General features: G+C 42.9%; 1 protein-coding gene across 3 annotated transcripts in view; it reads right to left on the bottom strand.

Annotated features, from left to right (window-relative positions):
* Window positions 1-26,737, bottom strand: part of PHACTR1 (phosphatase and actin regulator 1) — a 495,254-nt gene that overhangs the window by 462,274 nt on the left and 6,243 nt on the right. The window lies entirely within an intron of this gene.

The following is a 26,737-nucleotide window of genomic DNA, read 5'->3' as shown; positions in this document are numbered from 1 at the left end:
TGCACTCTGTCACGCCAAAATGCATCAGGCTTGTTTAGATGTTCTCTTGCATACATACTTCTGATGCTGCATTTTTTGGTGAGAGTGCAGGAAAGGTTTTCTTCTAATGACTTGTCAATGAAGGCCATATTTTTGCAGGTGTCTCTGAACAGTAGAACAATGTACTGCAACTCCAGAGTCTGATAAATCTTTCTGCAGGTATTTTGCAGTCAAGCAGAGGTTCTGATTTGCCACTCTAGCAATCCTCCCAGCGGCTCTCACTGAAATTTTGCTTGGTCTTCCAGACCTTATATTGACTTCTATTATTCCTGTTAACTGGCATCTCTTAATTATATTTCAAACTGAGGAAAGGGCAACTTGAAAATGCTTTGCTCTCTTCTTATAGACTTCTCCTGCTTTGTAGGCCTCCACCATTTTCATTTTCAGAGTGCTAGGTAGCTGCTTAGAAGAACCCAATGGCTGCTGTTTTTTGGCTCAAGGTTAGAGGAGGCAGGGATTTTTACAAAGCAGAGAAATTTGAATCACCTGGCCTTTCCTAGCGATGATAGTGAACAAGCTATAAACCTAATAGACTAATTAAGGTCTGAAACCTTGGTCAAAGGGTGCCACCTTGGTCACAGGGTGCCTAAACTTATATATACAGTACAGACCAAAAGTTTGGACACACCTTCTCATTTAAAGATTTTTTGGTATTTTCATGACTATGAAAATTGTACATTCACACTGAAGGCATCACAACTATGAATTAACACATGTGGAATTATATACTTAACAAAAAAGTGTGAAACAACTGAAATTATGTCTTATATTCTAGGTTCTTCAAAGTAGCCACCTTTTGCTTTGATGACTGCTTTGCACACTCTTGTCATTCTCTTGATGAGCTTCAAGAGGTAGTCACGGGAATGGTCTTCCAACCATCATGAAGGAGTTCCCAGAGATGCTTAGCAGTTGTTGGCCCCTTTGCCTTCACTCTGCGGTCCAGCTCACCCCAAACCATCTCAATTGGGTTCAGGTCTGGTGACTGTGGACGTCAGGCAGGGCTGGACTGGCCATCTGGCAATTCTGGCAAATGCCAGAAGGGCCTGTCTGGTTGTGGGCTGCCTTGTCTGTGAGTCGCCTGCCAGGACCGTGGGGTACTCGGTACCGGGGCCGATACTTAAAGGGGATGTCACGGTGGCTGCGACCCAGTCCGTGGTCCTAGGCGCCAAAGTTAAGGGTAAAGTCTTAAAAGGGATTATAGGAATAAAGTTTGTGTTTGTGATGCCACCTGTGGTTCTAGGTCAGAGGGGACAGACGCTGCTTAAAGGAGTCCCCTGGGGTGATGTTACTGCAGCAAAGATGGTGACGCTTCCCACAGGTGGTTTACTGATGGTATCAGGCCACAGTCCAGGGTACCACGAACAGGTGGTGATATGGTCCGGCCGGCCTGGAGGCAAAGGTAAATCCCTCTCCCAGGTGAGGTCTGTAAGCCTTCCTATTCGTGCTCATATGCGAGGTCCCTGCTGCCTGTAGCTTGCTGGCAAAGTCCTCTCTCTCCTGTCCTGGGACAGTTACCAGTATGGTGGGCAGTATGAGCCTTTTTATAGGGTCTCTATCACGACCCAGGCTCCTCGTGTACTCCTGCACCTTCAGGTGTGGGTGCGGTTCTGTCGTGCAACCTGGAGTACAATACAGCCTTGGGCTCCCGGTGCCCGGTTCCTGCGCTTCAGCCCAGAGGGTGCCCGGTCACAGTTCCCTTCTAAGCCCTTCCCTTCTCCTGTGCTTCTTTCCTCAGATGTTCACTACAATCCAACCCTTCAGGTTCTCTTCCTTTCCTGGAGCTGCAGCTCACTCGTGGCTGCACTGCCCTACTGTCTGGTCTCAATCCTCACTCTTCCACTGTCTCTCCCGACTTGCTTCTCTCCTGGTCTCCCTGGACTGACTGTTAACTCCTCCTCCAGACCAGAATACTTAAAGTTGGGGAAGCTCTTCTGAATCCGGTTTCAGAGCTCCCCCTTCTGGACTGGATTCAGACTGTGTTGTATGTAGGTGCTTACCTGATAAAGGAAATCCTCCTTGCCTCCAAGCATGATATCACCCTCCCCGAAAGGAAGGCAACATCACTGTAACAACCGGGGTGTTACATTTGCTACTTTATTAACAGAATCTCTGTTTTCCAGACACTCATACTGTTAAAAGTTTTGATAGAGCACAATGTCAATGACTCCGTCACTTACCCCAACAGGCCACGGGTATCATTAGAAATATTGGTCTTGTAGTAAATCTTCCTTTCCTCCATCCAGGGTAATATTAGTAATATATCCCATCTGGTGCGCGGGGACGGGGACAACATGGGCCTGTGTGATTTCAAATGCCAGGACTGAATTTCAGCCCCAGTACGTACCTCATGTCAGGTCATCTGGCGTAGCACCCCATCACTCTCCTTCTTGGTCAAATAGCCCTTACACAGCCTGGAGGTGTGTTTGGGGTCATTGTCCTGTTGAAAAATAAATGATGGTCCAACTAAACGCAAACCGGATGGAATAGCATGCCGCTGCAATATGCTGTGGTAGCCATGCTGGTTCAGTATGCCTTAAATTTTGAATAAATCCCCAACAGTGTCACCAGCAAAGCACCCCCACACCATCACACCTCTTCATCCATGCTTCACGGTGGGACCCAGGCATGTAGAGTCCATCCGTTCACCCTTTCTGCGTCGCACAAAGACACAGTGGTTGGAACCAAAGATCTCAAATTTGGACTCATCAGACCAAAGCACAGATTTCCACTGGTCTAATGTCCATTCCTTGTGTTCTTTAGCCCAAACAAGTCTCTTCTGCTTGTTGCCTGTCCTTAGCAGTGGTTTCCTAGCAGCTATTTTACCATGAAGGCCTGCTGCACAGTTTTCTCTTAACAGTTGTTGTAGAGATGTGTCTGCTGCTAGAACTCTGTGTGGCATTGACCTGGTCTCTAATCTGAGCTGCTGTTAGCCTGTTATTTCTGAGGCTGGTGACTCGGATAAACTTATCCTCAGAAGCAGAGGTGACTCTTGGTCTTCCTTTCCTGGGGCGGTCCTCATGTGAGCCAGTTTCTTTGTAGCGCTTGATGGTTTTGCCACTGCACTTGGGGACATTTTCAAAGTTTGACCAATTTTTCGGACTGACTGACCTTCATTTCTTAAAGCAATGATGGCCACTCGTTTTTCTTTACTTAGCTGCTTTTTTCTTGCCATAATACAAATTCTAACAGTTTATTCAGTAGGACTATCAGCTGTGTATCCAGCAGACTTCTGCACAACACAACTGATGGTCCCAATACCATTTATAAGGCAAGAAATCCCACTTATTAAACCTGACAGGGCACACCTGTGAAGTGAAAACCATTCCCGGTGACTATCTCTTGAAGCTCATCAAGAGAATGCCAAGTGTGTGCAAAGCACTCATCAAAGCAAAAGGTGGCTACTTTGAAGAACCTAGAGTATAAGACATAATTTCAGTTGATTCACACTTTTTTGTTAAGTATATAATTCCACATGTGTTCATTCATAGTTTTGATGCCTTCAGTGTGAATGTACAATTTTCACAGCCATGAAAATACAGAAAAATCTTTAAATGAGAAGGTGTGTCCAAACTTTTGGTCTGAACTGTATATATATATATATATATATATATATATATATATATTGCCTAAAATACTAAGAAAATGTGTCATCTTTAACTTTAGGTCTTTTAGAGATCATTTCACCTTCAACCTTTGACCAGTGGAAGTGCCACTGCAGCGCGAAACGGCTGTCCTCCATTCCACTCCAGCTCCCATCCTCCCGACGCCGATGTTTTAAAGTATTGGAATAAAGAAGTTTTTTTTACCGGTGAGTGCCATCCGTTCCTTTCAATTTTTGTATCCATTCTGGATATTTTCTTTGGAGTGGCACCCCGGCTCACGGAGCACTTACTGCAGTATACATGCTTGCACCATCAGTTCATGCAATTACCTGTGCACTGAGTGGGCTTCCCCGCTGTGCGGATTAACACTTTGTTAGAGCTATGTTCACCTTCAACTGCTTAACTGTTCACAATAAGAGTATTTTTAACCAGGGTGCCCAAACTTTTACATGCTGCTGTATTTTTAAGAGAGACTGAGTGACATTTCTTTGTCATTTATATAAAGATTTAATTAATATTTTCTGTTTATGTGGAACTGACCTTTAAAAAAGTTGTAGTTGCCATGACAACTGTTAGCTTGATGAGTCATTGCAGTAACGTCTAGCAGTTGTCGCACGTATGTATCATTTATTTCTCAACTTGTACTCTTCTTAAATATAGTAATGGAGTGAATAAGCTGTCTAAGGGCCATTAACCCCTTTCTGACATTAGACGTACTATCCCATCGAGGTGGGGTGGGCTCGAATGACCACTGACGGGATTGTACGTCATATGCGATCAGCTGTGCTCACGGGGGGAGCGCGGCCAATCGTGGCCGGGTATCAGCTGACTATCACAGCTGACATCCGGCACTTTGTGCCAAGAGCGGTAACGGACCGCTCCTGGCACATTAACCCCCGGCACACTGCGATCAAAGATGATCGCAGCTTTCCGGCAGTATAGGGAAGCATCGTGCAGGGAGGGGGGTCCCTGCGTGCTTCCCTGAGACCCTCGGAGCAACGCGATGTGATCACGTTGCTCCAAGGGTCTCCTACCTCCTTCTCCCTGCAGGCCCTGGATCCAAAATGGCTGCGGGGCTGCCTCTGGGTCCTGCCGGGAGGCGGCTTACAAGCACCTGCTCAGAGCAGGCACTGGTAAGCCAGGAGCACTGCCTGTCAGATCGCTGATCTGACATAGTGCTGTGCAAAGTGTCAGATCAGCGATCTGACACTAATGTGTGATGACCCCCCTGGGGCAATGTAAAAAAGTAAAGAAAAAATATTTACATGTGTAAAAAAAAAAAAAGAAAAAAAATCCTAAATAAAGAAAAAAAAATAATGTTCCAATAAATACATTTCTTTATCTAAATAAAAAAAACAATAAAAGTACACATATTTAGTATCGCCGTGTCCGTAACGACCCGACCTATAAAACTGTCCCACTAGTTAACCCCTTCAGTGAACATCCCCCCAAAAAAGAGGCAAAAAACGCTTTATTATCATACCGCCGAACAAAAAGTGGAATAACACGTGATATTCTCCCACAAAAAACGAGCCGTCAAACAGCGTCATCAGCGAAAAAATAAAAAAGTTATAGTCCTCAGAATAAAGTGATGCAAAAATAATTATTTTTTATATAAAATAGTTTTTATCGTATAAAAGCGCCAAAACATAAAAAAATGATATAAATGAGGTATCGCTGTAATCGTACTGACCCGAAGAATAAAACTGATTTATCAATTTTACCAAACATGGAACGGTGTAAACGCCCCTCCCCAAAAGAAATTCATGAATAGCTGTTTTTTGGTCATTCTGCCTCACAAAAATCGGAATAAAAAGCGATCAAAAAATGTCACATGCCCGAAAATTGTTCCAATAAAAACGTCAACTCGTCCTGCAAAAAAACAAGACCTCACATGACTCTGTGGAACAAAATATGGAAAAATTATAGCTCTCAAAATGTGGAGATGCAAAAACTATTTTTTGCAATAAAAAGCGTCTTTTAGTGTGTGACAGCTGCCAATCATAAAAATCTGCTAAAAAACCCGCTATAAAAGTAAATCAAAGCCCCCTTCATCACCCCCTTAGTTAGGGAAAAATAATAAAATTTAAAAAATGTTTTTATTTCCATTTTCCCATTAGAGTTAGGGTTAGGGTTAGGGTTGGGGCTAAAGTTAGGTTTGGGGCTAGGGTTAGGGTTAGGGTTGGGGCTAGGGTTAGGGTTGGGGCTAGGGTTAGGGTTTGGGCTAGGGTTAGGGCTAGGGTTAGGGCCACAGTTAGGGTTGGGGCTAAAGTTAGGGTTAGAGTTGGGGCTAAAGTTAGGGTTAGGTTTGGGGCTAAAGTTAGGGTTATGGTTTGGATTACATTTACGGTTGGGATTAGGGTTAGGGGTGTGTCAGGGTTAGGGGTGTGGTTAGGGTTACCGTTTGGATTAGGGTTAGGGATTTGTTTGGATTAGGGTTTCAGTTAGAATTGGGGGGTTTCCACTGTTTAGGCACATCAGGGGCTCTCCAAACACGACATGGCGTCCGATCTCAATTCCAGCCAATTCGGCGTTGAAAAAGTAAAACAGTGCTCCTTCCCTTCCGAGCTCTCCTGTGCGCCCAAACAGGGGTTTACCCCAACATATGGGGTATCAGCGTACTCAGGATACATTGTACAACAACTTTTGGGGTCCAATTTCTCCTGTTACCCTTGGGAAAATACAAAACTGGGGGCTAAAATATAATTTTTGTGGAAAAAAAAAGGATTTTTTATTTTCATGGCTCTGCGTTATTAACTGTAGTGAAACACTTGGGGGTTCAAAGTTCTCACAACACATCTAGATAAGTTCCTTTGGGGGTCTAGTTTCCAATATGGGGTCATTTGTGGGGGGTTTCTACTGTTTAGGTACATCAGGGGCTCTGCAAATGCAATGTGACGCCTGTAAACCAATTCATCTAAGTCTGCATTTCAAATGGCACTCCTTCCCTTCCGAGCTCTGCCATGCGCCCAAACATTGGTTCCCCCCACATATGGGGTATCAGCGTACTCAGGACAAATTGCACAACAACTTTTGGGGTCCAATTTCTCCTGTTACCCTTGGTAAAATAAAACAAATTGGAGCTGAAGTAAATTTTTTGTGGAAAAAAATTAAATGTTCATTTTTTTTAAATATTCCAAAAATTCCTGTGAAACACCTGAAGGGTTAATAATCTTCTTGAATGTGGTTTTGAGCACCTTAAGGGGTGCAGTTTTTAGAATGGTGTCACACTTGTTTTTTTTCTATCATATAGACCCCTCAAAGTGACTTCAAATGTGATGTAGTCCCTAAAAAAATGGTGTTGTAAAAATGAGAAATTGCTGGTCAACTTTTAACCCTTATGATTCCCTAACAAAAAAAAATTTTGGTTCCAAAATTGTGCTGATGTAAAGTAGACATGTGGGAATTGTTACTTCTTAAGTATTTTGTGTGACATATCTCTGTGATTTAAGGGCATAAAAATTCAAATTTGGAAAATTGCAAAATTTTCAAAATGTTTGCCAAATTTCCATTTTTTTCACAAATAAACGCAGGTAATATCAAATAAATGTTACCACTATCATGAAGTACAATATGTCATGAGAAAACACTGTCAGAATCATCAGGATCCATTGAAACGTTCCAGAGTTATAACCTCAAAAAGGGACAGTGGTCAGAATTGTAAAAATTGGCCCGGTCATTAACGTGCAAATCACCCTTGGGGGTAAAGTTGTTAAAGATGAAAAAAATATGGATTCTGACACCAACATCTATAATAGTACTGTATATTGCATTTGAATGTGAAAATAAATTCAGGACATATAATCCAAAGTAAAATTGGCTCAAGCTATTACACTTCGGGCTCATCTCTTATTAACTACAGCCGATTGACCAAAACTTTAATCCATCAGCTGATCTTTGGCCGGGCATTTGATGTATTTTAAAAAAAGAGTTCTGTCTATGATTACCTTTAAATCAGTTTCCCCGGGAATAGAAAAAAATAACTAAACTATGTATCATTCTGAAGAAATTCATTAATACAGTAAACTGTTTTGGAGACTATAACTGTAGTACAGCTCCAATTTGTCTTTCTAATCTAATAATGGAGATTCCTAAGGTGTTGAGGTAAAAAGCAACCACTTACACTAATGTCCACCCTGTATGATCAAATATTGAAGATACCAAGGGTGCTGAGGTAAGAAGAGGCTACTTAAACTGCTGTCTACACTTTCTATCTACTCTAATACTGTTGATGCTAGAGGTTATGTTATCTTCTTCGTCTATCTGATCGAATACAGGGTATACCATGGGTGCTTAGGTAAGAAGAGGCTGCTCACAATGTTATCCACTCTGTCTTTCTGATCTAATAGTGGAGATACTAGTGGTGCTGGTGTAAGAAGAAGCTGCTCACTCTGCTGTCCACCCTGTCTATCTGATCTAATACTGGAGATACCAGGGATGCTGAGTTAAGATGAGACTGCTCACTCTGCTGTCCACCCTGTCTAACTGATCTAATACCGGACATACTAGGGGTGCTGATGTAAGATGAGGCTACTGCCTTTGCTGTCTCCCCTGTCTTTCTGAATGCTGAGTTGATGCTATGATATAGAGATAACCTATACCTTGTACTGTAACAATATCTCCATGTCACAGCAGGTGTTATGACCCCAATGGCAGAGGGTCTCAAAAGTACATACCAAGTCTGCAAACACAAAAAACCAGCTCATAGGGCAGTGGTAACTGGGCTGACCATATATCTAATCCTAGCACCACAAATAGCAGCAGCCGGGGAACGTGCCTACGTTGGTTCTAGACGTCTCGCGCCAGCCGGAGAACTAACTAACCCTAGAAGGGAAAAGATAGACCTTTCTTGCCTCCAGAGAAAAGACCCCAAAAGTTGGATACAAGCCCCCAACAAATAATAACGGTGAGGTAAGGAGAAAAGACAAACGTAAGAATGAACTAGATATTTAGCAAAGAGAGGCCCACTGACTAATAGCAGAATATAGTAAGATGACTTATATGGTCAGCAAAAACCCTATCAAAATTTCCACGCTGGATATTCAAGAACCCCCGAACCGTCTAACGGCCCGGGGGGAGAACACCAGCCCCCTAGAGCTTCCAGCAAAATCAGGAATCACATTTAGTACAAACTGGACAAAAAATAAGAGCAAAGCAAATAACCAAAAAACAAGGAAGCAGGACTTAGCTTAATTTTGCAAGATCCAAGACCAGCAGACAGGAGCAAACAGAAAGGAACTGATTACAACGATGCCAGGCACTGGACTGAGAAACCAGGAAGTTTATATAGCAACACCCCTGGACTAACGACCCAGGTGGGTGCCAAACTGAGGAAAGACAATCCCAGAGTCATATCACTAGTGACCACAAGAGGGAGCCAAAAAAGTCTAATTCACAACAAGCAGGGTAGGATAGATTTCTGTCAGTCTAACTGGATAATTTAATGTAATTAGCTCACTTGACAAAATTAGTGTGATTAACTAAATCAAATTATTTAAGATTTTATCTTATGAGAATAGTTTTTCCTTCTGTCCTCTACACTCCCTGACAGAAGTTATGTCGCTTATCCATGTTATGAAAATAGAAGCTTATAACCTGACGTTAAATTCATCCATTGGTTGTATAAATTATTCTTTTGAAAGCTGAAACCCTCTGAAATGTGGTTTAGGTTAAGAAAATAAATTGGCATCAATGCAGAAATATTGATCAGTTCATGGACACAGAATAGTCAGGTTTTGGCAAGACAAAAGTTTTGTCGCCTGGTCGTATAATGCATCCAATCCTAGATTACATCCTCACCTGTGCTCAGTAAATGATCGATTAATTAGTGTGTGTGTATAAAAAGAAACCCAGCACCCCAGACCTTCACTTGAACTGCAACTTGAGCTCTGACAACATGCCAAAAATCCACCCTGCGACCAAAGCCTGGATTATCAAGAGGCTGAAGACTAGATCCACTGCAGAGTTGGCTGGCACCTTTAATCCTAGAACGCATACCTGGGGCCTCGCAGGCCTGCCAGGTTACTTGTTTTCTATTTTCTGTAAAAGTACTTTAGTTAGAATTTTGAAAATCTAGGTAATCCTCAGGTATATAGTTGTTAGTAATTTCCAGTTATTCATATATTTTTATGTTACAGACATTTCGGTATAACAACTTTTTTTTGGGACTACCCCATATTCACGCAACTGGGGCCTTTTAGGCCTGTACTAGGTTTACATGTGATACTCAGTCTTTTTGTCTGTATTGTTGCTGGGGAAGAACTTTTATGACTCTGCTATTGCTGGGAAGAGTGTGGATTCTGCATGACAACATGGTCATGTGATCTTGGGAGGGAGGCTCCCTTACAAAGTCATGTGTCTCTGACCTCATCGCAGGTCTTTTTGTCCTAATTGCTGGAGAGACATAGTAAAAACACTTGCTCTACCAATTTTCAATTCAGGAAAAAATATTACAATGGATAATTACTTTACCAATTTTGAAATGGCCAACTTTTTGATTCAAAAGCAACTTACACTTGTTGGTACTATGAGGCCAAACCGCCTCGAAATTCCTCCAATCATGAAGCACAATGCACAGCGAACAATCTACGAGAGTGTATTCGGTTTCTGCAATCAAGCAACAATGGTGTCTTATAAAGCCAAGAAAGAAAAATCCGTGATATTACTGAGTACAATGCACCATGATGGAAGTATTGACACCAATGACAGGAAAAAAAAACCTGAAATCATACTGCATTATAATAAGACAAAAGGAAGTGTCGACAAGATGGACGAAATGATTGGAGAGTATTCGTGCAAAAGGCAGACTAAACCAACGTTGGCCTGTTGCCCTTTTTTCCAATATCCTTGATGTGTCAGCCCTCAATAGCTACATTGTTTATTGTCAAACTAATCCAGAATTCCATGCCAACAGGAAAGACAAGAGACGTCTATTTTTGACAGAACTTTGTTATGAACTTTTGATGCCTACTATGATGGAGAGAAGCAGCATGATATGCTTATCAAGGCAAATTACGGAGGCAATGATCCGATGTGGAATACGCTTTCTGGAACATCCAGAGCAAAGAGAAAAAAAAAGAAAGCGCTGCTATATTTTTCCAGCAAAGAAGGAAAGAAATTCGGAGCGTTTCTGTTCTACTTGCGGACAAAATGTATGCAAGGAACATTCAGCCGAAAAAATAATATGCGAGAATTGTCGGGGGAATATGTAAAGTTACAAATAAATATTCCTGCACCAAGTTTGCTACAACCAAAAAATGTTTTCATAAAAAAATTGCATATAGAATGCCTATATTTGGCGTGCCCGTTTACTTACTTTTTTGTTGTTTTATGCACATAATTATGTTTTGAAATATACACATCTTAGGCTGTGCTCCCAGTAGCGCTGGGGTTCGCCAGAAGGGGATCCATAATGGATCTGACCTCCTGGTAACTCCAGCTAAGGCTGCCGGAATGGCGGGATTCCGCCAGCCTTAGCTGGGGTCACCAGGAGGTCAGATCCATTACGGATTCCCTCCTGGTGGACCCCAGCACTAGTTGGAATGCATCCTTACCTTGCAATTGTAAAATAAATTTTGAAAAGTATTTTTATTTGAGTTATTCCGTGTTATTTGCACACAGGCCTAAAAGGCCCCAGGTGCTTGAATATGGGGTAGTCCCAAAAAAAGGTTGTTATACCGAAATGCCTATAACATAAAAATATATGAACGACTGGAAATTACTAACAACTATATACCTGAGGAATACGTAGAGTTTCAAAATTCTAACTAAAGTAATTTTACAGAAAATAGAAAACAAGTAACCTGGCAGGCCTGCGAGGCCCCAGGTATGTGTCCGCCAGCCTTAGCTGGGGTCACCAGGAGGTCAGATCCATTACAGAATCCCGTCCTGGCGGACCCCTGCGCTAGTGGGAATGCATCCTTACTTTGCAATAAACTTTGAAAAGTATTTTTATTTGAGTTATTCCATGATAATTGTAAACAGGCCTAAAAGGCCCCAGGTGCGTGAATGTGTAGATTTCTATGGGTATGCGTTCTAGGGTTAATTTGTCTCAGCATCAAGTACAAAGAATTAAAAAAAGATTTGAAGTGACTGGAGATGTGTTTGACAAGCCCAGGGCCACCAGACCCCGCAAGACAACTGCTCAGGAGGAATATTTGTTAGTTAGAAAATCCAAAGCAAGCCCCTCTTCCACTGCAGCAGAGCTCCAACAGGCCTGGTCACCTCAAGCCCCTGTGTCAACTAGAACAGTTTGTAGGATACTGTCTCGAAATGTCCTCCATGGTCGAATCAGTGCCCAGAAGCCAGCACTAAACAAAAGCCAAAGGGTGGCCGAGCAGGAGATGTGAGCGGACGTGTGCCGGACCTCTCCTGACGCCCGAAAGGTGATCCTGCAGTATTAGAGGCGCCGCCGAACGCCAAATACCCCGGGAAGGAGCTTCTGAGTGTCCAGGGAGCGGAGGGAGCCGGCCGCGCTGTGAGAAAAACAATAAGATGACGCGCAGGCGGCAGAAAGAGCTTGGGATGGCGGGCAGCACGCGCTCCCAAGATGGCGCCGACAGCGCTGCAGAAGAGGCGGCAAAGGCAGATGCTGCCTATCAGAGGAGACTCGAGGTGATCGCCCGGCTGGAGCAATTTGCCAGGACGGAACACTCAGAGCGGCTAGTACAAGGAACCGGTGGAGAGGTAACAGGAGAAGAGGGAGTCTCAGGGGAGTGGATGGATGTGAGGTCTGGGGCACAGGCAGAGGAGATAGTGTGCGGTTCCCCCATAACAACTAGTATGGTACCAGTCATGAGGTCTGATCCTTTGAATGTAACAACTGAGTGGACCCAGGATTATGCTGCACAAATGGGGTCTGTGAGCGGTGATGGGGCCGGGGAGCCGACCCTGAAAGATATTTTTTCTGCAGTGTTGTTTTGCAAGTCCACTTTAACAACCCTAACTGTCCAGGTGGATGAGCTGAGGGGGGAAGTTGCCTCTTTTCGCTCTGCTATGCACAAGATGGAGGGGAGAGTTGAAATGCTGGAGGAACGTGTGGGAGGTGCAGAAGATCAGATAGCTGAACTGGTAAAAAGAGAGAAAAATATGTCCAGCGCATTGCGGAGTTGGAGTTTAAAACTGATGATTTAGAGAATCGTTCGCGCAGGAACAATTTAAGACTTATTGGTGTACCTGAAAAAGCAGAAGGAAATAACCCCACTGACTTTATTGAGACATGGCTAAAAACTAAGGTTGGAGGGGACAGTCTCACTTAACTTTTTGCGGTCGAAAGAGCCCACCGAGTACCGACCAGACCTCTGCCCCCTGGCTCCGCCCCACGGACCTTTCTAGCCAAAATCCTAAATTACAGAGACCGAGATATTCTCCTAAGAAAAGCCAGGAATATGGAGGAATTATCTATTGACGGCAATCGAATATCTATATACCATGACTATTCCACAGTTGTACAGAAGCTCAGGATGAAGTTCGGAGAGGCTAAAAGACACTTGCGTGAATTGGGTCTGGCCTATTCTATGCTGTATCCAGCTAAACTACGTGTGGTGGCCATGGAAAAGGTTCACTTTTTTCAAAGTCCTGAGGAGGTGTCTCATTGGCTGGAGTTAAATGCAAAACGTATTGGAGCAGAAAAGACCCGCTGAGGAGGAGCAGATGTGGACTTCTGGCTATTGCGATGGTTTTGGGAGGAGAAGAAAATTGAACTGATGGTTGATTCTGAAATATTACTAGAGGAATCTGATGTGTGGTTAATGTGTGAAAGTTGTGTTCGGCGGCGCAACTGTTTTTATATTCTGTTTCTATAGGGCGGGGGGAGGAACGACTGAAGGAGAGTGCTAAACCTATTGGGGGTTGGTGTCGGCTTTTGAGCCACTGTTGAGACTGCGACAGCGCGTTCCCCTTTCTCATACAGAGAGGGAGTAGGAGATTATAAGTTGATTGTTATAAAGTTCTGGGGGAGGAAGTTATTGAGGGAAGGGAAGGGTAAGGGCAGGGTTTATTTTGTAATGATGAAGGTTGGGGGGGGGAATTCCGGGTGGGGGGGACCAGGTTAGAGGGATAAGGGAGACCAATGGAGGGAAGAGGGAGAATTTTACTATTATGCAAAATGATGGGAGATAGAGTAAAAATTTTGAGTTGGAACATTAGGGGTCTTTCGAGCGATACAAGACGTAAGGCTATTTTGCAATATATTTTGAAGCAGAGACCCTCGCTGATATGCCTTCAAGAAACTCATTTAGTTAAAGAAAAAACCGGTATATTGAATAAAAGATGGGTGAGGAAGGCATACCATGCGACATTCTCAGCCTACGCTAGGGGAGTGTCAATCCTTGTGCATACCAGCGTACCATTCGAGGAGGTAGAGGTGGTAATAGATAACGATGGACAGTATGTATTCCTTGTGTGTAAGGTGTTCGCTAGATTGATATGTGTCGTGTCAGTGTATATTCCTCCGCCGTACTCAGGGAAAAAACTACAAGAAATCCTAAATATATCTGGTAGGTGGGGAGGAGTCCCATTGCTCATAATTGGAGATGTTAACAATATTATTGATGATCACTGGGATAGGGGGCAGCATGCTATGTTGAAGAAGGAGGGGAATTTAACAGCATTTGGTAGCTATTTGAAAGAGGTGGCATGGAGGGACTTGTGGAGAGTGCGTAATACTGATACATACTGTTTCTCCTGTTATTCGGTGACATATGGCACTTTATCCCGTATTGACATGGCCCTAGGTAACGAAGCAATGGATAGGCTGGTACAGGAGGTTGATTATATGCCCAGAGTAGTGTCGGATCACAGCCCATTGGTAGTATCATTGCAAATTGAAGGCCCTGGGGAGATGGCTAAATTGGGGTGGAAGATTAATCCCTTCTGGTTACAAATTCTTGATATGGGAAAGATTGGGGAAGAAATAAAGGAATTCTTTAAATTTAATGATGGTAGTGCAGCGGAACATGTGATTTGGGACACCATGAAAGCTTATTTGAGGGGAATATTATCCAAAGAGATATCTAGGCATAAAACACAAACAAGGAACGCTGACAAAGTGATATTGGAGGAATTGAGGGCGGCGGAGGCTGCACTGAGTAATTTGCGTACACAGGACAACATGAACCGTATGAGGGCGGCTCAGGAGGAGGTAAACAAATTGCACTTACGCAGGGCAGAGAGGAAGAGAGCTTTCCAAAAAGAGGCCTTTTACGCAGAAGGAGAGAAGGTGGGCCACCTGTTGTCAGTGGTGACATCTGCACAGAGGGAGTCGACACACGTGTATGCCTTAGAATTAGAGAGGGGTAATATTGTAACACAGGGGGCCCAAATCTTGGAAGGCTTTAGGGGATTTTATAGCAGATTGTATACATCACAAACGGGGCACAGAAAGGGAGAAATTGATAGATTTCTAGAAGAGGCAAATTTACCTAGCCTAGAAGTTGAGGATAGGGACTGGTTAGATATGCCGCTTATGGTGGAAGAGCTGGAGAGTGCCTTGGGGTCCATGGCGGGGGGGGGGGGGGGAAGGCTCCGGGGGCAGATGGCATCCCTGTTGAGATCTATAGAACTTTTCCTGAGGAGCTGCTGCCTAGATTGCTGGGGGTATTTGAGGAGTCACTGGAGAGGGGAATATTGCCTACTTCCATGAGGGAGGCCATTGTTGTGGTCATTCCTAAACCCGAAAAAAACCCACGGTTGCCGGAGTCATATAGACCGATATCACTCCTAACAACTGATGTTAAAATTTTGGCTAAGGCCCTGGCGAACAGACTGACCAGGGTGATAGAAAAAGTGGTTCATTTGGACCAATCGGGCTTTATGCCTAATAAATCTACTGCCATCAACTTGAGAAGGCTATTTCTTAATATGCAGATCCCGGCGGAGAATGCTGGTAGGAGGGTAGTGGTTTCCCTCGATGCACATAAGGCCTTCGATAGTATAGAATGGCAATACCTGTGGTCGGTGCTGAGTCGCTGTGGGTTTGGACCAGTTTTTATCTCGTGGGTGAGACTTTTATACTCCTCTCCAGTGGCTAAAATCAGGGTGAATAATGCAATTTCTGAAAGCTTTCAACTGTTTCGAGGTACGCGGCAGGTGTGTCCGTTGTCCCCTTTGCTGTTTGCTCTGGCGGTGGAGCCTCTGGCAGCAGCTATTAGAAGGTCACAGACAGTAAAGGGGTTTGTATATGGGAAGAAGGAGGAAAAAATTGCTCTGTATGCCGACGACATCTTGCTTTTTCTAGAGGGGCCTGGGGAGCCTTTAAAAAATGTAATTTCAATAATTGAAGGATTCGGACAAATTTCAGGATTGGTTATCAACTGGGATAAATCAAGTGTTTTGCAGGTGGATAGAGAAGTTGATTGTACGAGAGAGGTGGAGGAAAGTACAAAATTAAGGGTGGTTTTACAATTTAAATATTTGGGGATTCAGGTGTCCCTCCCCTTGACAAGATTTGAGGAGCTTAATCTTGAGCCAATAATGGCCAAACTACGAGCCAAAGTCTCGGCTTGGAATAAGCTGCATTTGTCAGTAGTGGGTAGAGTAAATCTCCTTAAGATGGTTGTGATGCCACAGGTTTTGTATATTTTGCATAATTCTCCAGTATGGATCCCACTGACTAGATTCCGTAGTATAAGAACATTATTTGGAGAGCTGGTATGGGGCAGGAGAAGTCCGAGAATTAGGCAGGAGATATTACAGAGACCGAAAGATGAGGGGGGACTTGCCCTGCCTAATCCCTGGTTATATTTTTTGTCTGCGCAGAGCCAGCATCTTAGGGGATGGGGGACAGGGCTTGAGAAAGGTCAAAGTCATAGCAGTCTGGAATACATTATTGGCGTTTGGCCCTTATCCCAAGGTCTAGAAGCAGGATTATTTAGGAAATCTGGAACTTGTCTTCACACCATAAATTTAATTCATAAGGTTTGGCAGACGCTTAAACGAATAACGGGAGTTACGAAATTCACAGAGTTTTCACCTATTTGGGATAACCCTTCTTTTCAAGAATTCAATCATATGGAAGGAATGGGAGAGTGGAGGGAGAAAGGTATTTGGTTGATAGGTCAGTTGATTCATAACGGGAATCTTAAATCTTATGATATGCTAAAGCAGGAATTTCAGTTACAAGGGTCAAAGGTTTATCAATATAGACGGGTTCAACACGCATTTCAGGCGCAAAAAAGGAGAGGACCTATAAAGATTCAGATAGATTTAATGCTAGATTTTATATTAAATAACAACGGTACAAAGGGGGTAATATCCGGAATATATTGTGATTTACTACATACCTTTCTAACAGATTACCCTATTAAGGCCAGAGAGAAATGGGAGGCCAAATTGGGGCAAATAGATGACGATAGGTGGGAATCTATATTGGAATACATACCCAGGCTGTCGATGAGTGAACCTGGGAGATTGTCGCAATTGTATGTGGTAAATAGGGCCTATAGGACACCTGATATGCTGTTTAAGGCCGGGTTGAGAGGTGATTCTGGGTGCCCTAGGTGTTCACAGACTCAGGCAGGTATACTGCACATGCTGTGGCTTTGTCCCAGACTGTTTGCATACTGGGTTGTGGTGCTGAACCAGATCGGGGTGATTTATGGGTGCTCGATTCCCAAGGATCCGGTGGTTTGTGTACTTGGGTACGTGGAGGAAATCATGACCGATGAAACTACTAAAATGGCAATTGCTAGATTACTATTCATTGCACGGAAGGTGATTGCAAGGTATTGGATTAGGGAGGAACCTCCTACTAGGCGAGAATTTGTTGCACAGGCGAATCATATTGTCCATCTTGAAAAAAGCATATATAATAAGAGGAATAGGATGGGTTTTTTTCAAAAGTTATGGCAGCCATGGCTAGATGGGAACGACTGAGAGATTGTGGTAACATGATGCTAATAGTGGAATATGTATGTGATATCTATTCCCTTCTTTTCAAATGTATTGTATGGTTGGAGTTGGTCTTCCAGAGGGGTGGGGGGGAGGGAGGGGGATGTTTCTTTTAAATCAAAAAACACAAATGTACCCTGTTATTTGAATGGATTTAATTGTCTTTCTTATGCATAATAACAATAAAAATATTTGGTTCAAAAAACAAAACAAAAGCCAAATAAAAAAACGTGTGGCATTTGCAAAGTCCCACAGCCTGCTAAACAGATGGACGCTGGAAAAGTGGCAGAAGGTGGATTTCTCTGATGAATCTTCAGTAGAATTACACCACAGGCACCGGAAATACTGCAGGAGACCTACTGGAGCCTGTATGGATCCAAAATACACCAAGAAACCAGTTAAATTTGGTGGTGGAAAGATCATGGTCTGGGGTTACATTCAGTATGGGGGTGTGCAAAACATTTGCAAGGTGGAAGGCAATATCAGTAGCCTAAAATATCAAGAAGTATTAGCTACCTCTTATATTCCAAATCATAAAAGGGGGCAAATTCTGCAGCAGGGTGGTGCTCCATCTCATACTTCCATCTCTGCAACAAAGTTCCTCCAGGCAAAAAAGATCAAGGTGCTCAAGGACTGGCCAGCCCAGTCACCAGACATGAACATCATTGAGCATGTTTGGGGTAGGATGAAAAAGGAAGCTTGGAAGACAAAACCAAAGAATCTAGATGAACTCTGGGAGGCATGTAAGACTGTATTCTTTGCTATTCCTGATGACTTCATTAATAAATTGTATGAATCATTGCTGAAACACATGGATGCAGTCCTTCAAGCTCATGGAAGTCACACAAAATTTTAAATATGACTCTAATAGCATCACAACTTCATTCACCAATGTTATGCAACATATATTTGTATTTTAAGTTATTTATTTGTTTGAATATCACATTACTTTCTGTGGGCGACAAAACTTTTGTCTTGCCAAAATCTGACCATTCTGTGTCCATTAACTGATCAATATTTCTGCATTGATGCCAATTTATTTTCTTAACCTAAACTACATTTTGGAGGGTTTCAGCTTTCACAGGAATAATTTATACAACCAATGGATGAATTTAATGTCAGGTTATAAGCTTTTATTTACATAACATGGATAAGCGACATAACTTCTGTCAGGGAGTGTATGGCTAGGTTCACATTCTGCCAGTTTGATGCAAAGTAAAACAGGCCTCCTCTCACCATTTTCTCTATTGTCTTTATGATTACTTGTTTGATAATTTTAAAGTTATTGAAATTAAAATGTGTTTTCACAATGTTTGGTACAATCTCAGCTATTTGTGATGGTAAATTTGGCAATTAAAAATGTTGTGCTTATATGATCTAGAAAAGTATATTATTTCAGCATCTTAAAGAAGCACCTCCATCAAAGTTTTTTATCCTCTAAATATATTGCAGTCATTATATTATACAGCACTGTGTACTTACAATTGCTCATTTTGCCTTTCTACCCAGCTAATTATTCTCTTTCCTCTGCTCTATGTAGAAACAGGAAGTCTCTTGTCCCTGCATTTATCATTCCCCTCTTCACCGCCTGACCCAGCTGCTCCGCTCTCCCTCTCCATGCCAGAGACTTTTGCAGTGGCTCATAACTCATACAAGGAAAACTGACCTGTTTCTACACAGAGCTTAGAAGGATTCAGCTAGTCAGTTATTAATCATGTGATATCATAGACATAATTAGAGTTCAGCAAATTTCTTCGGGTCCCTGCTTATTCGGCAAGCTATAGCGCTTGCTGAATAAGCGGGGACCCAAAGAAATTCACTCAACTCTAGACCTAATGGAAAAGAGAAGAATTAGCTGGATAAAAGGGTAAATGAGCAATTGTAAGTACTTAGAGGATAAAAACTTTGATGGAGGTGCTTTTTTAACGCCTTAGTGACAGAGCCAATTTGGTACTTAATGACCAGGCCAATTTTTACAATTCTGACCACTGTCACTTTATGAGGTTATAACTCTGGAACGCTTCAACGGATCCTGCTGATTCTGAGACTGTTTTTTCGTGACATATTGTACTTCATGTTATTGGTAACATTTCTTCGATATTACTTGCGATTATTTATGGAAAAAATGGAAATATGGCAAAAAAAATTAAAATTTTGCAATTTTCAAACTTTGTATTTTTATGCCCTTAAATCAGAGAGATATGTCACAAAAGATAGTTAATAAATAACATTTCACACATGTCTACTTTACATCAGCACAATTTTGGAAACAAAATTTTTTTTTTGTTAGGGAGTTATAAGGGTTAAAAGTTGACCAGCAATTTCTTATTTTTACAACACCATTTTTTTTTAGGGACCACATCACATTTGAAGTCATTTTGAGGGGTCTATATGATAGAAAATAACCAAGTGTGACACCATTCTAAAAACTGCACCCCTCAAGGTGCTCAAAACCACATTCAAGAAGTTTATTAACCCTTTACGTGCTTCACAGGAACTGAAACAATGTGGAAGGCAAAACTGAACATTTAACTTTTTTTTGCAAACATTTTAATTCAGAACCATTTTTTTTTATTTTCACAAGTGTAAAAACAGAAATTTAACCATAAGTGTTGTTGTGCAATTTCTCCTGAATACGCCGATACCCCATATGTGGGGGTAAACCACTGTTTGGGTGCACCGTAGAGCTTGGAAGAGAAGGAGCGCCGTTTGACTTTTTCAATGCAGAATTGGCTGGAATTGAGATCGGATGCCATGTCACGTTTAGAGAGCCCCTGATGTGCCTAAACAGTGGAAACCCCCCACAAGTGACACCATTTTGGAAACTAGACCCCTTAAGGAACTTATCTAAATGTGTGGTGAGCACTTTGAGCCCCCAAGTGCTTCACAGAAGTTTATAAAGTAGAGCCGTGAAAATAAAAAATCACATTTGTTTACACAAAAATGATCTTTTCGCCCACAAATTCATATTTTCACAAGGGTAACAGGAGAAATTAGACCACAAAAGTTGTTGTACAATTTTTCCTGAGTATGTTGATACCCCATATGTGGGGGTAAACCACTGTTTGGGCGCACGGCAGAGCTTGGAAGAGAAGGAGTGCCGTTTTACTTTTTCAATGTAGAATTGGCTGGAATTGAGATTGGACGCCATGTCGCATTTGGAGAGCCCCTGATGTGCCTAAACAGTGGAAACCCCCCACAAGTAACCACATTTTGGAAACGAGACCCCTTAAAGAACTTAACTAGATGTGTGGTGAGCACTTTAAACCCCCAGGTGCTTCTCAGAAGTTTATAACGTAGAGCCGTGAAAATAAAAAATCACATTTTTTCTACAAAAATGATCTTTTCGCCCACAAATTTTTATTTTCACAAGGGTAACAGGAGGAATTAGACCACAAAAGTTGTTGTGCAATTTCTCCTGAGTACATTGATACCCCATATGTGGGGGTAAACCACTGTTTGGGCGCACTGCAGAGCTTGGAAGAGAAGGAGTGCCATTTTACTTTTTCAATGTAGAATTGGCTGGAATTGAGATCGGACGCCATGTCGCATTTGGAGAGCCCCTGATGTGCCTAAACAGTGGAATCCCCCCACAAGTGACACCATTTTGGAAACTAGACCACTTAAGGAACTTATCTAGATGTGTGGTGAGCACTTTAAACCCCCAGGTGCTTCACGGAAGTTTATAGCGTAGAGCCATGAAAATAAAGTCGCATTTTTTCTACAGAAATGATCTTTTTGCCCCAAAATTTTTATTTTGACAAGGGTAACAGGAGAAATTAGACCACAAAAGTTGTTGTGCAATTTCTCCTGAGTACGTCGATACCCCATATGTGGGAGTAAACCACTGTTTGGGCGCACCGCAGAGCTTGGAAGAGAAGGAGTGCCGTTTTACTTTTTCAATGTAGAATTGGCTGGAATTGAGATCAGACACCATGTCGCGTTTGGAGAGCCCCTGATGTGCCTAAACAGTAGAAACCCCCAAGTGACCCCATTTTGGAAACTAGACCACTTAAGGAACTTATCTAGATGTGTGGTGAGCACTTTAAACCCCCAAGTGCTTCACAGAAATTTATAAAGTAGAGCCGTGAAAATAAAAAATCCTTTTTTTTTTCCTCAAAAATGATTTTTTAGCCTGCAATTTTTTATTTTCTCAAGGGTAACAGGAGAAATTGGACCCCAAAATTTATTGTGCAATTTATGCTGAGTAGGCTGATACCCCATATGTTGGGGTAAACCACTGTTTTGGCGCATGGCAGAGCTCGGAAGGGAAGGAGTGCCGTTTTGGAATGCAGACTTTGATAGAATGGTCTGCGTGCGTTATGTTGCGTTTGCAGAGCCCCTGATGTACCAAAATGGTAGAAACCCCCCACAAATGACCCTATTTTGGAAACTAGACCCCACAAGGAACTTATCTAGATGTGTGGTGAGAACTTTGAATGCCCAACTGCTTCACAGAAGTTTATAATGCAGAGTCGTGAAAATAAAAAATATTTTTTTTCCACAAAAAAGATATTTTAGCCCCCAAGTTTTTATTTTCCAAAGGGTACAAGAGAAATTGGACCCCAATAGTTGTTGTCCAATTTGTCCTGAGTACACTGATACCCCATGTGTGGGGGGGGACCACTGTTTGGGTGCACGGCAGAGCTCGGAAGGGAAGGAGCGCCGTTTTGGAATGCAGACTTTGATAGAATGGTCTGCGGGCGTTATGTTGCGTTTGCAGAGCCCCCGATGTACCTAAACAGTAGAAACCCCCCACAAGTGACCCCATTTTGGAAACTAGACCCCCAAGGAACTTATCTAGATGTGTGGTGAGAACTTTGAATGCCCAACTGCTTCACAGAAGTTTATAATGCAGAGTCATGAAAATAAAAATAAATATTTTTTTCCACAAAAAAGATTTTTAAGCCCCCAAATTTTTATTTTGACAAGGGTAACAAGAGAAATTAGACCTCAAAAGTTGTTTTCCAATTTGTCCTGAGTACACTGATACCCCATGTGTGGGGGGACCACTGTTTGAGTGCATGGCAGTGCTCGGAAGGGAAGGAACACAATTTTGGAATGCAGACTTTGATAGAATGGTCTGCGGGCATTATGTTGCGTTTGCAGAGACCCTGATGTACCTAAACAGTAGAAACCCCCCACAAGTGACCCCATTTTGGAAACTAGAGCCCCCAAGGAACTTATCTAGATGTGTGGTGAGAACTTTGAATGCCCAAGTGCTTCACAGACGTTTATAATGCAGAGTCGTGAAAATAAAAAAAAATTTTTTTCCACAAAAAAGATTTTTTAGCCCTCAAGTTTTTATTTTCACAAGGGTAACAGGAGAAATTGGACCCCAAAAGTTGTTGTCCAATTTATCCCGAGTACGCTGATGCCCCATTTGTGTGGGGTAAACCACTGTTTGAGTGCACGGCAGAGCTCGGAAGGGAGGGAGCACCATTTGACTTTTTGAGCGCAAAATTGGCTGTGGCGTTTAGAGACCCCCTGATGTACCTAAACAGTGGAAACCCCCCAAATCTAACTCCAACCCTAACCCCAACACACCCCCAAGGCTTCTTTCACACTTCAGTTGTTTGGCGTCAGTCAGCTCCGACATAGTGACGGATCGACGGATCCGTCACAATTGTTGAGAAAATGGTTCTAACGGATCCGTTTTTTTGACGGATCCGTTACTTGGGGGTTGTCTGGGAAAAGTATCTTCTTTTTGGAGCATGCACAATTGAAAAAGCGGATTGGGGAGACGAATCCGCCGAAATGACGGTAACCACGGATCCGTCGCCCATAGGCGGCCATTCTATGGAATGACGAACGCGACGGATCCATCGCGAACCGCAATTTCGGCGCAGACAAAAAACGTTACAATGGCCGTCAATGTCTAGATGACATCCGCCAAATCTCGACGGATACGTCGCATGGCTGATGGAACGGACGACCATCCGCCACAATCCGTCGCTAATGCATGTCTATGGGAAAATAGCGGATCGGCCAAAAAAAAATGGCGGATCTGCTATTTGATGAAAATGGCGGTTTCAGACTGACACCAAAAGACTGAAGTGTGAAAGAGGCCTAACCCTAATGCCAACCCGATCCATAATCCTAATCACAACCCTAAGGATTATCACAACCCTAACCCCAAAACAACCATAACCCTAATCAGAACCCTAAATCCAGCACACCCCTAATCCTAATCTCAACCCTAACCTTAAACCTAACCCTAATCCCAATACACCCCTAATCCCAACCCTAACCTTAACCCTAATCCCAAACCTAACCCTAATCCCAAACGTAACCCTAATGCCAACCCTAATCCAAACCCTAATCCCAACTCTAACCCTAACTTTAGCCGCAACCCTAGTCCTAACTTTAGCCCCAACCCTAACCCTAACTTTAGCCCCAACTCTAACTCTAGCCCTAACTTTAGCCCCAACCCTAACCCTAGCCCTAACCCTAAATTTAGCCCCAGCCCTAACCCTAAATTTAGCCCCAACCCTAACCCTAAATTTAGCCCCAACCCTAACCCTAGCCCTAACCCTAACCCTAGCCCTAACCCTAACCCTAACCCTAACCCTAATTTTAGCCCCAACTCCTCTCTCCTGCTGGCCGGCAGATGGCAGCAGAGGAGAGCGGGCGCACTGCGCATGCGCCCGCCATTTTCTTTCCATAGGAAGAAGCCGGCCGGCAGGAGAGGACGCAGGAGGACCCAGGGACACCGGTAAGTATGATAGGGTCCCCGAATCCCCCTATTTCTCTGTCCTCTGATGTGCGATCACATCAGAGGACAGAGAATTACACATCACTTTTTTTTTTTTTTTTTTTTGCGGTCGCCGGTAAACAGTTAATTACCGGCGATCGCAAAACAGGGGTCGGTAAAAACCGACCCCGATCATGTTCTTTGGGGTCTCGGCTACCCCCAGCAGCCGAGACCCGAAAGATCTCCCGGGTGCCGGCCGGCGGGCACACTGCGCATGCGCCCGCCATTTTCTTGCCGGAAGAAGATGGCGGCGCCCATCGGGAGCGACGAGGAGCACCGGGGGTGACAGGTGAGTATCGGGGGGCCATCAGGGGCGATCGGGGACCCCATTTCTCTGTCCTCTGATGTGCGATCACATCGGAGGACAGCGAAATTAAATGGGAAATCACGTTTTTTGGTTTTTTTTGCGACCGCCGGTAAACGGTTAATTACCGGCGATTGCAACTCGGGGGTCAGTAAAAAACCCCCGAATCATGTTCTCTGGGGTCTCGGCTACCCCCGGTAACCGAGACCCCAGAGAAAATCCGACTCTGGGGGGCGCTATTCACTTTTTCCACAGCGCCGTTAATTAACGACGCTGTGGTTTAAGTACCCTTAGCGGCCGCCATTAAAAGGTGTATCGGCGGTCGTTAAGGGGTTAAGATGCTGAAATAGAGAAAATGGTGAGAGGAGGCCTGTTTTACTTTGCATCAAACTGGCAGAATGTGAACCTAGCCATACACTCCCTGACAGAAGTTATGTCGCTTATCCATGTTATGTAAATAAAAGCTTATAACCTGACAACCTGACATTAAATTCATCCATTGGTTGTATAAATTATTCCTGTGAAAGCTGAAACCCTCCGAAATGTAGTTTAGGTTAAGAAAATAAATTGGCATCAATGCAGAAATATTGATCAGCACTATAAAATATGATGGTTGCAATATATTAAGGCTTCTTTAAGGGGTGCATATTACCCTTGCCTGCAAGGTTTTTCTCATGGTGTGCCTACTCCCTTTAATACTCTCTCCATATCATTAGTTAGTTTTTGCTCTACCAAACATTATAGAAATTGAAAAACCTATTTTCATTAAATTCTGCACCAAATTTAATAGCATTTATAGTTTACTTTTAGCTGTGTACTCCTGTAAAATAAGAAACCTAAATCCCATTATTATATATTGTATGTGAGTCACTATTCTCAAAAAGCAATTGTAATCTATGCTTTACTATTATTTCTTTTTTACATTGTGAAATACTTTTAAACTAACCTTTATTTCTTTTATTTTCTGAAATGCTATGCATGGTGCGGTGTACATGTAATAATTGCATCCATGTCTACACAATGTACAGTACTCTGGAATAAAAATCGGAAAGTCTGAAAAAAGCAACTACCAGTTACGCCTCTCACTTCGCTGTTAGATCACTATAAAACATGAAGGGGACAGACAGAGCAGGGAAGTTACTGAGCATGTGCATTCACCACTGCAGATGGAGTAAGGTGCCATGGACAAGGAAAACAGCACTAAGACACTAGCACAGATAAAAAGGGAATGCATATCAAAAACCACACACTACTTTTAATGGGTGTTTATTGCAAAGTTAGATGGTTTCCTCATGAACAGCAATCTTCAAGTCTGACCTCAGATTCTCAATTGGATTAAGGTCTGGGCTTTGACTAGGCCACTCCAAAACATTTACACGTTCCACTTAAACAACTCGAGTGTTGCTTTAGTAGTATGCTTGGGTCATTTTCTTGTTGGAAGGTGAACCTATATCCCATTCTCAAATTACTGACAGAATGAAATAGGTTCAAGAGTATCCCTGTTTTTCACCATCCATCTTCCCTTCAACTGAGACCATTTTCCCTGCCCTGCTGCCAAAAAAACATCCTGACAGCATAATGCTGCCACCACCATGTTTCACTGTGGGGATGGTGTTCATGGGGTGATGAGTTGTGTTAGTTTGGTTCCAGACATTGTGTTTACCTTGATGGACAAAAAATTAAATTTTGGTCTCATCTGACCACAGCACCATCCTTCATACATTTGTGGAGTTCCCCACATGCCAAACTCAAAACCAGCCTTACAATTTGTGTGTGTAATGAAAGCTTTTTTTCTGCCCACTCTTCCATAAAGCCTACCTGTATAGAGTGTACGTTTTATTGTGGTCGTATGGACAGATACTCCAGTCTCTGCTTGGAAACTTTGCAGCTCCTTCAGGGTTACCTTTGGTCTCTGTGCAACCTCTCTGATTAATGCCCTCCTTGCCCGGGCTGAGAGTTTGGGTAGGCGACTTTTGGCAGGCTTGTTCTGGTACCATCTTCTTTCCATTTTATGTTAATGGATTTGATGGTGCTCCGGGGATCATCAGAGATTGGGATATTTTTTTATAACCCGACCCTGACTTGCTTAATGGTGTTGCAGTCTATGTGGCTTTTCAGAAAAGGTGTGTATATAATAACAGACCATGTGAC

Source organism: Ranitomeya variabilis, chromosome 6 (assembly GCF_051348905.1).
Source record: "Ranitomeya variabilis isolate aRanVar5 chromosome 6, aRanVar5.hap1, whole genome shotgun sequence".
In the NCBI taxonomy this organism is placed as follows: Eukaryota; Metazoa; Chordata; class Amphibia; order Anura; family Dendrobatidae; genus Ranitomeya; species Ranitomeya variabilis.
The sequence above is the reverse complement of the archived record's forward strand: the minus strand, read 5'-3'. Positions and strand labels throughout refer to the sequence as shown.